This window comes from Triturus cristatus, chromosome 6 (genome assembly GCF_964204655.1).
Source record: "Triturus cristatus chromosome 6, aTriCri1.1, whole genome shotgun sequence".
In the NCBI taxonomy this organism is placed as follows: domain Eukaryota; kingdom Metazoa; phylum Chordata; class Amphibia; order Caudata; family Salamandridae; genus Triturus; species Triturus cristatus.
In genome coordinates this window covers 1817141788-1817159256 of record NC_140589.1, presented here as the reverse complement: position 1 = coordinate 1817159256, position 17469 = coordinate 1817141788, and positions in this window count along the sequence as shown.

The window sequence follows — 17469 nt, the reverse complement described above, 5'->3', positions numbered from 1 at the left end:
ACGTTTCCTGGCTGAATCGGGACTGTTGGCATGTATGGTTGTACTACCACTGCCTCTTCCTTCTGCCCACAATGGTCTATTATGTTGCCACAGCCTCTCTTGCCAGTCCTGTATTGTTGGTTTGTTGCCCCTGCCCCCCTTTCTACTGCCCTCCATAGTCTGTTGTGCTGCCACTGCCCTTCCTACCTGCCCAGTGTGGTCAAATTGTTGCCTCTGCACCCTCCTACCTGCCTTCAATTTTCAGAGTCCGTGCCCCTGGCCTCTGCCTCTCAACAGTATCCTAATGAACAACTAGATCGGTAACATTCTATATTTATTACAAAAGTGTGGAACGCCTGACGTCATCTTGATGTAATCAAAACTGTAACACCTAGAGCATTTCCTTGAGACATTACGTATATGAGAGGGTCTTATTTGCATCAAAATTATGGTTGGTGCTCTAAAAAACTAAAATGAGGACATATTTTCTGAGTTTTCAAATAGCGACAAAGCACTTTTAAATTACTTGTTATCTTTATGTTTTTTTATCCAGTTGGCCACTTGAATAAATGTTGCACCTAGGGGAGAGGATGTGGTGTTACTTCCAGAGCTGCAGACTTTTCAACTGGGGAACCAGGTTGGAGTTTCTGCTTCAGCTCGACATTCTGTGATTCTGGTCAAATCACTTAATCTCCCTATGTCTACAACCAAAATGAATTTGTTCTTGTGTGATGTAACCAATGCTCATGTAAAGCACTCTAATACCTGACAAGTCTGCACTATATAAAACGGCAAAAACACAACAAATTAAAAGTGTTTTGCATACTTCTGTCATTGGGCTACATGTGGGCTACATCTGGGTGATATTTGTGCTACATTTGGGCTCCTTTGTCTCTGGTGGCCATCTTGGGAGATTTATTTGTTATGAAGTTTCCTAATTTCCTCATTTACTGCAGTCTCCTCAGTAGGAAATGCTTTCAGTTTTTTACTTTGATTCCATCAAGAAGGTATTCAGATATGTCACACATTTGCAATAAATTCTGAATGTTAGCACTCTAGTTGCTCACTAGATCACTGTAGTAAAGCTACTGCTCACCACGGAAGTCTGCTGCTGGTATTAAAAGTGCATGTTTCAGTCTGCATGTCAGAATTTTTTAATGAAATAGAAGAGGATTTGAGAAGTCACTCTAAATGTGCCCTAATTTTTCTTTCTGCAGCACTAATCATACTTTCTATGGCAAAATGAACCCCCTCATTGTGTTCCTTTTTAAATTAAATGTTTTAAGAGTTACCACTTTATTCCAACTAAGATGGCTTCAGGTGTGCCATACTTTTGTCATAAGTAAGACTGTTAGCGCTCTAGTTGTTCGTTAGAACACTCTGGGACATTCTGTCATTGGGCTATACTTGGGCTACATCTGGGTGATATTTGTGCTACATTTGGGCTCTTTTGTCTCTGGTGGCCATCTTGGGAGACTTATTTGTTATGAAGTTTCCTAATTTCCTCATTTACTGCAGTCTCCTCAGTAGGAAATACTTTCAGTTTTTTACTTTGATTTTATCAAGAAGGCATTCAGATGTGTCACACATTTGCCATAATGTGTGTTAGCACTCTAGTTGCTCATTAGATCCTGTAGTAAAGCTACTGCTCACCAGGGAAGTCTGCTGCTGGTATTGAAAATGCATGTTTCAGTCTGCATGTCGGAATTTTTTTATGAAATAGAAGAGGATTTGAGAAGTAACTCAAAATGTGCCCTAGTTTTTCTTTCTGCAGCACTAATCATACTTTCTATGGCAAAATCAACCTCCTCATTTTGTTCCTTTTTAAATTAAATGTTTTAAGAGTTACCACTTTATTCCAATCAAGATGGCTTCAGGTGTGCAATACGTTTGTCATAAGTAGGACTGTTAGCGCTCTAGTTGTTCTTTAGAACACTCTGGGAAGCTGCAGTAGAACACAAAGAAATCAACTGACAGTCTCTGCCCCTGTTGGATGTACATGTTTTACTGAGAATGTCAGACTTCATTCTCACATGACTGAGAAAGATAATGTCAATTTACAGAAAATATGCTCTCAGTTTAGCTTATGGATCACCTTCCAAACCTCTGTGGGAAAAGCATGAGAAAATAGTTCTCTCTCAAACATGATTCATGATATCCCAGCAGAAGGCTTTTTCACATTGAAAATCACCTTAGAACACACCACAATTCCTAAAATGAGTATGGTACCATCAACAAATGATTTATAATGTAACTAAAGTCTTAAAACCTTCTATTAACTGAAATGCTTTTTAATGAGGTGCTATCATGTATATTGGTCCCAAGATGGCTGCCAACACTTCTTGGATGAAGTGCTGACAGCCAATCAGATCTCACGATGAGATGTGTGGTTAGGCTTCGCCCAGATATATATATTTCTTTTTCCATTAATATTTTAATAACTACAGAACGGATTTACACCATTTAACTAAAAGGCACGACTCTGAACCAAGGGCTACCTTTTTGCCAAATTTGGTGTAATTCCGTTCAGCAGTTTGGGCTGTAGCTGCGACTAAAGGTTCCTATGGAAAATTGCATTGGGAAAACACGTTTTGGGGCTCTCTTTTTTTCTCAGCCCCCGCTTGCCGAATGACCCCGAAACATCCAAGATAGAAGCGGACCGGAGCGCCCCACGAGTTTTGAAAATTTTGCGAAGATTTATCAATCGGTGCAAATGTTATTGGGAATAGAATGTTGCGATTTTCCTATGGTAACTAGGTCCGAACTATAACTACCTACTGGCGACCGCCAGTAGATTATATATATATATATATATATTCACTTAAAAAACCATAGGTTTCACACATGTTATAGTTAGCTGGACATTTCACTCGTGAAAAACCATTGAAATTCCCCTGTTATAGTTAGTGCAGGCAACTATAACTCACGCGACTGCAATTCTCTGCTGATGACGTCAGATATTACATCACTGATGACATATTTGTCTTTCTGAAAAAAAAATATTTGTAATATATGTATAGCTAAAAATTAATGGAAGAAGACATGGGTAAATAAGTGTCTAAATACAGTGATGTAATATCTGACGTCATCAGCAGAGGATTGCGGTCGCGTGAGTTATAGTTGCCTGCACTAACTATAACGGGGGAATTTCAATGGTTTTTCACGAGTGAAATGTCCAGCTAACTATAACATGTGTGAAACCTATGGTTTTTTAAGTGAATTTGCAAGGTTTTTTAAATGCTAATTCCTAACTATAACGTGTGTGAAACCTATGTTTTTTCAGTGAATTTGTACGGTTTTTTAAATGCTAAGTTATGTATTTTTTTTTTTTTTAAGGTTTTTCACCGTGCGAGTACCGTGCGTGCACGGTGCGCGCGCACTGCGCTTCGCGGACCGCGCGCCCACGTTACGCAGTTCGTGGAATTTTTTCCGTTTCTACCGTACGCGCACGCTACGCGCACTCCGCGATTTTTCCTAAAAAAAATAAAACACATTATGGCCCTTGGGGGTCCTTCTGGGACCCCCTGACAAAGGCTAGGGGTCAGGGACTGTCCACCCTGCCCCCTTTTCACGTTCTCCACCTTTGTTTTTCAGCCCCTCAGACTGCGAGAGACAAAATGGTGGCCGACACTTCCTGGTTTCGACTGATTCGAAAGTTTACTAAGATCTGACAACCAATCAGAAGCGCGCTCACGCACGATGCGCGCCTATAGATATATATATGCTTTTAAATGCTATTTTCTCAGGAAATACTGAACAGATTTACACCAGACCTGCAAAAGGCACATCCCTGACCTGAGGAGTACCTCTCTGCCAAATTTCAAGTAATTTTGTTCAGCCGTTCGGGCTGTAGCTTGGACTAAAGGTCCTATGGGAAAATGCATGGGGAAAACGCGTTTTGGGACCCCCCCTTTTTCTCAGCCCCCGCTTGACGAATCCCCCCGAGACTTTCAGGGAAGGAGCGGAGCAAAGCACCCCACCTATTTTGAAACTTTTGCGAGGATTCGTCAATCGGCGCCAAAGTTATTCCAAATAGAATGTTGCGGATTTCCTATGGAAACACGGTCCTAACTATAACTATCTACTGGCGACCGCCAGTAGATAATATATATCTGTGTATATATATATATATATATATATATATATTCAGTGAAAAAACCATAGGTTTCACACACGTTATAGTTAGCTGGACATTTCACTCGTAAAAAACCAATGAAATTTCCCCGTTATAGTTAGTTAAGCTAACTATAACTCGCGCGCCCGCAATGCACTGCTGATGACGTCACATATTACATCACTCATGACATGGTCAGTGACATCACTCATGACATCACTGATGACATCTCAAATGACATCACTGATGACATCATCCTTGTGACAGAGTGGTAGACCTCCTCTCACCCTAATATAACCTTTTCACTGAATTTGCAAGGTTTTTTAAATGCTAATTCCTAACTATAACGTGTGTGAAACCTATGGTTTTTTCAATGAATTTGCAAGGTTTTTTAAATGCTAATTCCTAACTATAACATGTGTGAAACCTATGGTTTTTTTCAGTGAATTTGCAAGGTTTTTTAAATGCTAATTTCTAACTATAACTTGTGTGAAACCCATGGTTTTTTCAGTGAATTTGTATGGTTTTTTAAATGCTAATTCTTACCTATAACATATGTGATTCCCATATTTTTTTTATTGATTTTGTATGATTTTTTTATTATAAATTCTTATATTAAATGTTTTTTTTTAAACTTTTTATTCTCTTAAAACACTACGTTTTTTTAAAAAAAAATCTGCAATATATCAATTTTTCTCTTTTTTTTACCAAACAGGTAAGATATATTAGTATAACATAGAAAATATATATATATTTTTTTTATTGCGCGTACGGTAAGCGTACGGTTTACGCAATGTTCGTAATTTATCTACTCTGTTTGCGTATAGTTACGCAATTTGCGTAGCCGTGCGTACTGCGCGTGGGGCGCGTAGGCGTGTACGCTACACGCGCACGTTACGCGGAAGTGTTGTGGAGTGTCTGTTTTGCGCATGCGCGCGAGCGCGTGTCTTTTTTACGCGCATGCGTACTTTTACCGTAAGCGCACCGTAAGCGCACCGTAAGCGGAACGTACGTGCACGGTGGGTCATGTGATCATGAAACACAACTTTTGATTGGTTGAAACTACTTTCAGTTCTAGAACTCTCGTACACCACACCCATTCCCCTCATTTCTGCTTGTGATCCCTTAGGAGAAGGAGCTGACTTGTCTTTGTGATACGATGGCAGACCAGCACTCTTCTACTGAGAGTGAGGCTAGCAGCACCACCATCAGGCAGAGAAAGAGGAAACAGAAGAGCTCTTTCATATGGGAGTATTTCAGTTTTCCAGAGGGTGAGAAAAAAGTCAATGCTGCCTTGGTGACTTGCAAGCTGTGCCAGCGTGTACTTTCGCGAGGTAATCCCAACAAGAAGTATTCCTTCGGGAATCACACTATGTTGAGACACCTTCACGATGTACACCCTAGGACACATGCTAGACATACTAGGGGCAACCCTTCAGTAAGTCAACCAAGCACATCCACAGCAGCTCAGCCGAGTTCTTCTTCGGAAACTCCGCAGAGCCCTTCATCTGTGGGGGCAGATTCACCTTTTTCTGATCCTGTGGAAACGAACCCACGGTTTGGTAGGGTTACTATGCGGTGTTCATTTTGCCATGGTCTAATTGTTCATAGGGAGACCAGTCTTCCCCTCATTAACAACAAAATAGACCAGCACATATGTCCAACCAGCTAATGTTCCCATACTTCCTTTCCTCTGTCCCTGCATGAACACAACGGCTCTTTTAAGAGCCAACCTTACCTCTCAACTTTTTTTTATTTTTTCTTTAAAACTTTTTTTTTTTTTTTTTACCGTACGCGTACGGTAAGCGTATTTTTATTTTTTTTTTTAAAAACACTAAAAATCAATTACCACATCTCAAGATCCTTGAGGAATTAATAACTAAATACTAAAAATCTTTTTGAGATAAAGTGGAAGAAAGGGACCATCTAATTTCTCACTTACCTGACCCACCCAACAATTTAATTTTTAATTAAAATGTAATTGAAATTACTTGAAAAAATGGTTGTTTTTTTTTAAAAATTTTCTTTCACAATCTGAAAAAAAAAGAAAAAAGTATTAATATTTAATAAATCAATATATAACACAGTACACGTATTTACATATTTTTCCCCAAAATTTTTTTGCCTTTTTTTTTGCTGTTTTCAAAATATATTGCATTTCACTATAAATTGTGAAAGCAATTGCATTCATCATTTAACAGCGGGCAAAAAAAAAATAACAATCTCAAAGATTGTTTTAAAAAAGCCCACAATCTTTTTTTACTTAAACATAACATTATAGAAATGCATAATATTCTAAAAAAATATCGTCTAATATCAATAATTATTTCTTTAAAATACCGTCTGACAATTTTGTTTCAGAAGTATAATCACAAAAATATTATATCTCAAATAACTCCACAATACATCTGGTTCCATTTCCTTTAGGCCAAATAGTAATTTTAAAATTCTTTTTTGATTAAATTTCCAATGGTAATCCATTAAAATTCTAAAGTTTAAATTGTACAGATCTCACCGATTCTCTCTAACATTTTGGTTTCCGAAAGATTAATTAATAATTAAATAAGTCCACAATACAATTGTTTACCTTTCCTCATGGCCAAATAGTAATTTTAAAAATCTTTTTTGAATACATTTCCAATGGCAATCCAATAACATTCCAAAATTTAAATTGTGCAGATGTTACCGATTTTGTCTAAATTTTTGGTTTTCGAAAGTTTCATTAAAAATGTAAAAAGTCCACATTACAATTGGTTACCTTTCCATTAGGCCAAATGATAATTTGAAAAATCATTTTTTTTGAAAATTCCAATGGTAATCCAATAAAATGGAAAAATTGTTTTGTACAGATCTTGCCAAGTCTCTCTAAAATTTTGGTTTCAGGAAGATTAGATAGGAATTTGCTAAATCAAAAGGCAAATGTTGCTTGAAAATCAATTTTGAATCATTACACAGTGTCCAGCCTTTTTCACATTTAAGATAAACTGTGTAATGTCCAGAAGTAACAGTAGGTCCTTCATGGAAAATTATTGCAAGTTTTTCCTGAAATTGATAATTGCTGTCCTGTAAACTTCTTTATTAAAGTATCCAATTTTGAACCATCAGCTTTACATCGTTGCATCATTAAAATTACATACTGTCCGTATTCCTTTAAAATTAACGTTGAAAACATGTCAGATTGACACTCACCGCATTCCATGTTATGATTAGCATCTTTAACTAATTTAGCAAAAGTGAATGTTTTACTGTCTGGCAATGTTAAATAAATAAACCTTTCAGAATCAACATTAGAGCCACATGTATTGTAACAGTTTTCACAACTATGTTCCCATTTATAAGAGACACCAAACATATTTTCAATGGGAACCCCTTCTTCTTCCAGTACCTGAAGAAAAAACATCAAGAATTCCTGTGCGTCTTGCTGTACATTTTGAGAAAACTGTGTTCGTCCTGAACATACATCTAAAAGTTTTCTAATTTCAGTAGCACTTTCTATTTGAGTTTTATCATTACTCAGCTTTTGAAAAAGGAGACTCAACTCAGAACAGAATCTTTTTCTCTGATTTACTATTATCTGCTCTTGCACACTTTCCAGATAAAATGCAACATTCAGCACTACATTAGCGTAGCAGTTGACGCCAGAGCTATTTTCAAAATGACATCCTACAACCTCTTCTTCATTTTCCTTTTTCTTTTTGCTTGCAATTACATCACTCCTCTTTTTTTTCATTACAGATATTCTCATTTCTCCTTTTACGAGAAACTACACGTTTCTCTAACACAGGATACTGACCTAAATGAGGAGCATAGGTTCTTCTTAATCTATTATACTCCTTTACACAATTTGTATCAGCACTAACTTTTGAGTCATCAAAGTCTATCATGAATAAACCAGATAATGTTTTCACTCGTGACAAAGCTACATAAGCCATACCTTCTTTGAACACAGTTGAACCAATGTTCACAAAAGCACAATCTACAGTCAATCCTTGAGACTTGTGAATAGTTACAGCATATGCTAGAAAGAAAACGGAAACTGCTTCCTACGTACATATAAGTCTTTCACAAGCATGAAACGAACTGTACAACGACAAATGTCTTTAACTTCTTCTATCTGATCAAATTTTATTTTTAAACATTCAATTCCATCTTTTTTCTGATAATTAATAAAACCCACAACTCTTCCCATAGCTCCATTAACTAAACCTTTTTCAACATCCAAATTTCTCCTTAAAAATACTCTACAGTTCATGCAAACATATAGATTTTTTTCTAATCCAGCTGTTTTGGAAATGTTCTTCTCTAGTGAATCCAATTTATTTTTCAGTGTGCCTGTTAATGTGATAGTAATTCTTCCATCCTCAATTTTGTCCACTGCTTCCAATTTCCTGATATCTTCCTTTTCCAATTTTAAAAGCTCCTCATTGAATATTGAGCATTCACGTAGAGTTGGCATTAAGCAGATGACACTTTTCTTTTCTGCAATGTTCTTGCATATCTTCTCTGCAACTATTTCTTCCATAGGAAATAATTTATGTAGCAGCCGACTCTGTAATGCTTTTTTGCCAACTTCTGTGAGTAGTCCAAGTCTGATATCTTTCAGAATACTTCCATATTCTTCATCGTTTGCTTGCCTCATATTAGTAGTAAGTTCCTTGTACTCAAAGAAGGACCAAATATTTGCATTACCGATGCTTCCCAATGACTTCTTTGTGTCTTCATGTGTCACAGTATTAAACACTGGTTGTCCTTTAACTGGAGTAAGTTGTAGAAGATCCCCAAAAACTATGACATGTTTTCCACCAAATAACACGTCATAGTCTGTCCTTAGAATTTGCTGCATTCTTAAATGCACAAAGGCAAGCATTAAGTTTGATACCATGCTCACCTCATCAATAATGAGAACTTGCATCTTCTTCAATACTCTTGAAACTTCCAAGCATGCTTCTCCAGTTAGCTTGTGGTATTGTATTTTGTTCTCATGCTCCACTGGTAACATTAGCAAACGATGTAAGGTGATTCCTTTTATGTTATATGCTGCTAACCCAGTTGGAGCAGTAATCACACAAGACAAAGTAGAATCCGTTTTTTGCTGTAGGTAGCTTCTGATGACTTTTATTAGGAAACTTTTTCCAGTTCCAGCTTGTCCGCTTACATACATCCTGATTGGATGAAATGATGTGCATGAGCACTCTTTTTTTTCATGTAGAAATCCGTGATCAATTTTGTTTCTGATCTCTTCATAAATTTGTTGCTGCTCTTCATTCAGTTGTCTTTCCAAATTTTTTAAGTCTATAAATTATTCTTGAGCTTGATTCATAGCCGTTTCCACTTCATTCATGGCTATTGATGCTTCATTTTCAACGATTGGTTGTCCTAGGGGATCTTGACTGAGTGTTCCTGAACTTTGGCTGTCTTGAGAACTGTCTCTAGCTACTTCAGCTGCAATTGTAGTTTCCTGTTCAATTTCTTCATTTAACATTTGCACATAAGTTGAGAATGTACTGCATTGTATGCTGTCTTTGCAAGCATTAAAAGAATTTTCATAGCTTTGAAATTCTCCCAGTAGTTCATCCTCTGTACGCCATGGTTTAAACAGCTGTAAAAGAGCCAAGTAGTAAAATTCCTTTTTGTCAGTAGTGTCGCAACTCAGCTTCCTGTGATTTATCAAACTTCCTTTTGTTTGCTTCACCAAACATCCTTCCTCACCAATGACTTTATATTTTCCATTGTTGATGTCTTCTGCGGCTTTCCGTGAATAAATGTAGTTCTGCAGCACTTCATAGAGACACATGTTCTCCAGATGATGACTTCTTTTGGGATAATATGTGTCCAACATGTTTGATTTCAAAATATCTGTACTTTCTGGGTCATTCTCGGCCAAATATTCAATTTCTCCAACAGATTTCAGTACCCGATTTCTCATTGCTGCAAGGCCTAAACTTGCCCAAATTATTCTTCTTGATTTCGAGTAGAGACTTGCAGAAGATAACCTATCTGAACATTCGTAGGATCCAATTTCTCGATGCGATAACATCTTTAAACTGAAACTGTACAGCTTCTTACTGACAGTCTTCTCGTGAGAAATCTCTTCCCACATTTCTTTCAATTCAGTTTTTTCAGATTTAGTAATGTAAGACGTTACATATCGAGCTACAGCAATGGAATTGTCAGCTACATACTGTATATCCATGTTAGCATTCCACATGGATAAAATGACTGGGTTGTAGTCATTTATATTTTTTGATTCTTCTTTTCTTTTTAGGTTGTAGGTATTCTTAGGTGATTTTCTTGTGATAGTATGTCTCACAGATGACATAAAACTGTTTACTCTTCCATTTGAAAGAAAAGGTCTAGGAAATCCAAATCGACATTTAGTGTAGTATTTATCTTTGCTCTTGTATTTCCGTCGACAGTATTTTCCACACCGATGACTTTGGAAACGTAAAACTTGCTCCTTTAACTTTTTCTCTTCTGTGCTTTTTGGTATAGCACATGTTGCATATTCTTCAATGTAAGATAACACTGCTTCATCAGTGTCTGTTCCAAACTTTGGGGCATCCTTGATCCACAACAGCATATGAATATGAGGAGCACCTCTTGCCTGGTACTCTTTTCTCCAAAAGAAATCCACTACTTCTCCAAGAGGTGGATTTTTTTTATTGCAGATGAAGGACATCATAGCCTCAAATCTATGATTGAAATATCTGCAAACATTAACCGGATCCAATGAGCACAGTTCTCCTGCTGTCTTGTATTCGATGTTTTTAATGTTTGAATTTGCCTCTCGTAGAAAATCCAGTAAATCATCCCAAGCGTACTCAGCACAGCTTAGGGTAAGGAACCATGTTGGTGTTCCTAAATTTCGTAACATGCATTTTAATTCACCATGGCGTCGGTACCAATATTCATTTGTCCCACGCTGACAAGCCATCAGATTGATCAGTTGTGTTTCCAAATGATGCATCTCGGTGCTGCACTTTCTCCATAAAATCCTTAGCAGACACATTTTGTAAATGTACTCCACTTTTTAAAATGTGATTTACTGCATAAGATAGTGCAGACAAGTCGCTTTCAAATAAAAGATGGAACAAATAAGGAATACTTTGTCGAAATCTGGGATCTTCTGCATATAGTCTTGTAGTCCGATACTCAGAAGCTGGAATCTGTTCTGGACGTTCATCGTATCGTCCTCCTTTTCCTTTAGGAAACAGCTGGGGAAAACATCGAGCTTCCAAGCTCTCCTCCCATACACTCACGGGAGTTCCTTTTGCTTTCTTCATCTGAAACAGATCAATATTGTCTCCCATAATTTCTTTTGAATGAAGAGGATGTATGCTAAAATGTTCATAAATTTCTTCTTCCTTTGACTTGTCCACTTTTTCAATTTGTCCAGTTGGTGTTTCTGTGTCTTCTTGTAAATCTTCTTCTTCTTCTTCTATATAAATTGATTCATACCATTTGTTATTCCTTTTAAAATACAAATTTGCTCTTTGTACTTTCCGTACATCTACCAGCTCCTGCCAAATCTTCTTATTCTTTGTAGGTACACCATTAACCAGAATAACTAATGGTTCAGTTTCCAAAGTATCTGCATCAATAGTTTCCATATTTTTTTCAAATCCAAGGGCAAATACACCACTCTACCTTTTAAACCTCTCAGTAAATCTGAAGGAGGTAATTTACCAGTTTTGGGCTCCATACGTACTATGGTCTGGAACGGATGAACACATTGAATAAGTATAGACTCATATGTATTTAATTCAGAAAGTTCGGCAGGAATAACATCCAATTCTAAATTATTATGTACAGCTCTGGTTGGCATTCTATTTTCCTCTAACTTGTTGTAACAGTATTTACAAATACGCTGATCTTCACCCAATTCAAAACAATTTTCAAGAAATATATATGTGGCAAAATCCTTCCACTTATAATTATCTTCATTTTCACTCTTTCTGTAGAGATCAACATTCCTAGTTTGTTTTCTATAATGAGTTCTGCGGCAACAAATACAAGTTATATTTGGTCTTTCATTAGAGATTATTGCAAATTTTGTTATGTGATCATTAAATGTTTTACTTACAGAGGGTTCTACATTCTCTTCCACTTCTTCCTCATTTACTGTGTCCTTTTCTGCACAGTCTTGTTCAGGACCAAAGTAACAAAACTGAATTTCATCAATAACCTTCTCTACATCTGATACCGATCCACGGAACAGAGCCCTATTCAATTCATCTAACTTTATTGCTGGACTTTTAGCAAAATACAACCGTCTCACAAACTTTCTCATTTCAGTATGATGAACAGCCAGCATCCTAAAATGATGAAAAACACTATTACACACTTTTCTAGATAGACAAGCCAGAGAATGACCCTGCAAACCAGTATTCTCTCTCACTCTGCATGGATCTAGACTTTGAAGCACCTTAATCTTCTGTTTTACACTTTTTTTACTATATTCTCTTAGAAACTCACGAAATTTATCAATAGATTCCTGACGCACAGTGCAAATACTACTACAATTCCAAGTGTACACTGGGGCTTTAGGACGTCTCCCCATAGCCTCATCCGCCATCACTTGTACCTCATCTCTTGGAACCATTATCTCCTTCTCCATTATGCAACCATTTTTCACTTCATAAGCACGACCTCTGGTGTCAACTGCATGCAGCAAACTATTACTTTGAAAAAAACTCTCTTCATTAAAAAAAGGTTCACTACTTGAACTATGCATCCATTCTCCTAAAAACACTTTACAAAAGTTTGTTCTTTTTACTACTCTTTTCCTTTTGCTTTGTGATTTCAGTACATTAACCATTTTATCCGATGTACGCATCCTATTCAAAATTAAAATGAATAGTTTCCTTTTTAATTCTAATGCCTTTGCTGCAATGGCTTCAATTTCTTTTTTTCTCTTATAATATTTTGCCTTTTTCTTATATTTCTTCACATACTTTATCAAATTGGACATAACTCTTCTCTGAAACATTTTTCTTTAAACGCTGTTTTTCTGTTTAAGTTAATCTTTATTGTTGCAGAAGGTATATTTGCATTAACTAAATTCTCAATTTTTTCCTGTTCTTTTCTATTGAAAACATTCTTTCCAGTACAGACATTTTGTACATTTTTCCTTTTTTTGAAGATGTTCTTTAAAAAATCTTTTGTCTGCTTACCAGAAGACTTTCTCTATTTCCCAACATGAGCATCTCCAACTAACTTAGGTCCTCCAGTTGTCTTCAAATATAGTTTTTTTTGTGGTTTTTCCTTAGTCTGGATTTTATAGGCATCTTAAATTTTGTTCACTGCTCTTCAGCAATACCTGAAAAAAACTTTTTTATATTTAAATATATTACTACATTTTTTATGATCTTTTCAAATCTTAAAATACTAAGTACCCCTTTCCTAGAAGTGAAAATCACAATAACACCTTCACAAATTAAATATCTAAAAACAATTCCTGTGTGCACACAGAGTCATGCTTTGAAATTAGGCAGAAAACGAAATTTCTTTGCCAATTGGAAAGCACACTTTCTACTACTTTTTTGGCAAGTGATAAGTACTTTTACAGTCTGACACATTTTAAATCCACTTTTCAGATTCTTTAAAAAGCACATGTCCAAACTGCTTTTTCAGACCAGCAACATGTGTAAGCTGGGTGACTGAGTACACTCCAGCAAGGGCAACCAGCCTTAGTGATGCTGAATGTATTTGCATTACTGACTGCAACCTCAAACCCCACTCGGTTGTGAATACTGTGCATGTTTCCACAGGATAAACAGCTGGTGTGTGCCAAGAGTCTGCTTCTGCACAAAAAAAATAGCTCCCCCTTTCCATCTAATGCAAATTTAAATTCACCAGAGCAATACGCAATAAATCTCTGCCTGTAATTCCTCTTTGCACACAGAGTCATGTTTACATATTAGTCAAAAAACAAAATTTCTTTGCCAATTTGAAAACACACTTACTACTCTTTTTTTTGGCAAATGATAAGTACTTTTACAGTCTGACACATTCTGAATCCACTTTTTAGATTCTTAAAAAAGCACATGTCCATACAACATTTTCAGACCAGCAACATGTGTAACCTGGGTGACTGAGTACACTCCAGCAAGGGCAACCAGCCTTAGTGAAGCTGAATGTATTTGCATTACTGACTGCAACCTCAAACCCCACTCGGTTGTGAATACTGTGCATGATTCCACAGGATAAGCAGCTGGTTGTGTGCTAAGAGTCTGCTTCTGCATAAAAAAATAACACCCCCTTTCCATCTAATGCAAATGTAAAATCACCAGAGCAATACCAAACAGCTTTCTGAGACCAGCAACATGTGTAACCTGGGTGACTGACTACACTCCAGCAAGGGCAACCAGCCTTAGTGATGCTGAATGTATTTGCATTACTAAGTGCAACCTCAAACCCCACTCGGTTGTGAATACTGTGCATGATTCCACAGGATAAGCAGCTGGGTGTGTGCTAAGAGTCTGCTTCTGCATAAAAAAATAGCTCCCCCTTTCCATCTAATGCAAATGTAAAATCACCAGAGCAATACCAAACACCTTTCTGAGACCAGCAACATGTGTAACCTGGGTGACTGACTACACTCCAGCAAGGGCAACCAGCCTTAGTGATGCTCAATGTATTTGCATTACTGACTGCAACCTCAAACCCTAAAAGTATTCCTCATTTATACCACTACACCTTAATTTATGGTGAAAACATAGTCCATATTATTTTACATGTTTGTATTTGCATTACTAAGTGCAACCTCAAACCCCACTCGGTTGTGAATACTGTGCATAATTCCACAGGATAAGCAGCTGGGTGTGTGCTAAGAGTCTGCTTCTGCAGAAAAAAATAGCTCCCCCTTTCCTACTAATGCAACTGTAAAATTACCAGAGTAGTACGCAATAAATCTCTGCCTGTAATTCCTCTTTGCACACAGAGTCATGTTTTCATATTAGTCTGAAAACGTAATTTCTTTGCCAATTTGAAACCACACTTACTACTCTTTTTTTTGGCAAGTGATAAATACTTTTACAGTCTGACACATTTTAAATCCACTTTTCAGATTCTTAAAAAAGCACATGTCCAAACTGCTTTTTCAGACCAGCAACATGTGTAACCTAGGTGACTGAGTACACTCCAGCAAGGGCAACCAGCCTTAGTGATGCTGAATGTATTTGCATTACTGACTGCAACCTCAAACCCCACTCGGTTGTGAATACTGTGCATGATTCCACAGGATAAGCAGCTGGCTGTGTGCTAAGAGTCTGCTTCTGCACAAAAAAATAGCTCCCCCTTTACATCTAATGCAAATGTAAAATCACCAGAGCAATACGCAATAAATCTCTGCCTGTAATTCCTATTTGCACACAGAGTCATGTTTTCATATTAGTCAGAAAACGAAATTTCTTTGCCAATTTCAAAGCACACTTACTACTCTTTTTTTTGGCAAGTGATAAGTACTTTTACAGACTGACACTTTATGAATCCACTTTTCAGATTCTTAAAAAAGCACATGTCCAAACAACATTTTCAGACCAGCAACATGTGTAACCTGGGTGACTGACTACACTCCAGCAAGGGCAACCAGCCTTAGTGATGCTGAATGTATTTGCATTACTGACTGAAACCTCAAACCCCACTCGGTTGTGAATACTATGCATGATTCCACAGGATAAGCAGCTGGCTGTGTGCTAAGAGTCTGCTTCTGCATAAAAAAATACCTCCCCCTTTCCATCTAATGCAAATGTAAAATCACCAGAGCAATACCAAACAGCTTTCTGAGACCAGCAACATGTGTAACCTGGGTGACTGACTACACTCCAGCAAGGGCAACCAGCCTTACTGATGCTGAATGTATTTGCATTACTGAGTGCAACCTCAAACCCTTAAAGTATTCCTTATTTATACCAGTACACCTTAATTTATCGTGAAAACATAGTCCATATTATTTTACATGTTCCTCACATTTAAATTTCTCCCAAAACAGAAAATGATAAACACAACTTCAACAAAAGGAATTCCAATTCTATTATTCATTTCTTAATTTACCATATACATCCCCTCTCAAACTCTAAACTCACCTTTAAAATTAGTTAGTTGTGAAAGAAATGTGGCACTCAAACAGCAGATTATCAGAGCCAGGATCTCTGTTCTGTACACCTCTCTCCTCTCAGCAGAACCAGATAATGGCAATGTTTCCCTCTTTTTTTCCACACATATACATGTTAATTTCAAATCTCAGTGCTTCCCCCTTTTTTTCAAATGTAATCACACATTTCTATTGGTTGAAAACCAACCCTTTTCCAAAACTACCCTTCCCCCAACTTGACTTCAGCCTAGTACCCTTCCCCCAACTTGACTTCTGCCTGCTACCATAGCAACAGCTCTTGAAACACTGCTGTGTAGAGTTAGGTCAGAAGTTCACCACACAATGTTTCATTTCCAAAGAGCAGGAGTGCTTGACTTTTCAAACCTAACAGCAAATCCATAGTACTGTTCTTTGGTAACACATTTTTCTGTACCAATACAAAACATGCTTCTATAAATTTACACATACAGCCTAGTTTTTATTGTAGAATGGTATGAAACAGCCAATCAGTTCTTTTTTTAATAAAAAAAATATGTATGCCTCCATTTCCAAACTGTCTTTCATTTCTTTTTACCATTCTACTGAATTACACCTCCTGAGTGCATCCAGTTCTCCTTTGAAGATGTTCACAGTGTGGATTGTAGGGCACAGCTATGTCTTCTGGAGTGAAAAGTATGCAGAGAAAACAGGTATGGTGAGAGACCTTGCTTTGCCAAATGTAGACATTAAATGGATTGGTCAGAGAGGGTTAAAGTGGCACCAATTGATGCCATTGGTGAAATCCTTCATGCAAATCCAACACCCTGACCTCATAATAGTGCACTGTGGTGGCAATGACCTAGGCACTTTGACTGGGGTAGGTCTGGAAATGCTTATGAAGGAGACCTTTGCACAACTGTTTTCACTTTTCCCTAAAACTGCCTTTGTGTTTTCTAACATATGCCAAAGGCAAAAATGGAACTGGTCCAATCATTTTTGTCCACAGATTGACAAAGCAAGAAAGCATGTCAACAAATCTGTTTCTGCTTTCCTCCATGACTATGGTATGGGTTCCATTTACCACAACAACTTGCGTTACGACATGCAAGACATTTATAGAGGAGATGGTGTACACTTCACTGATGAAGGGAACAGAGTCTTCCTCTTGAACCTTAGACTCTGCATCGGTACTTACTTGTAGGTACCACTAAAAAATCACTTATTAAACACAACGGCTCTTTTTAGAGCCCCCTAATATCTAAACACTTAAATCTGCATTTCATTTTTTTTTTTTTTTTTTTAC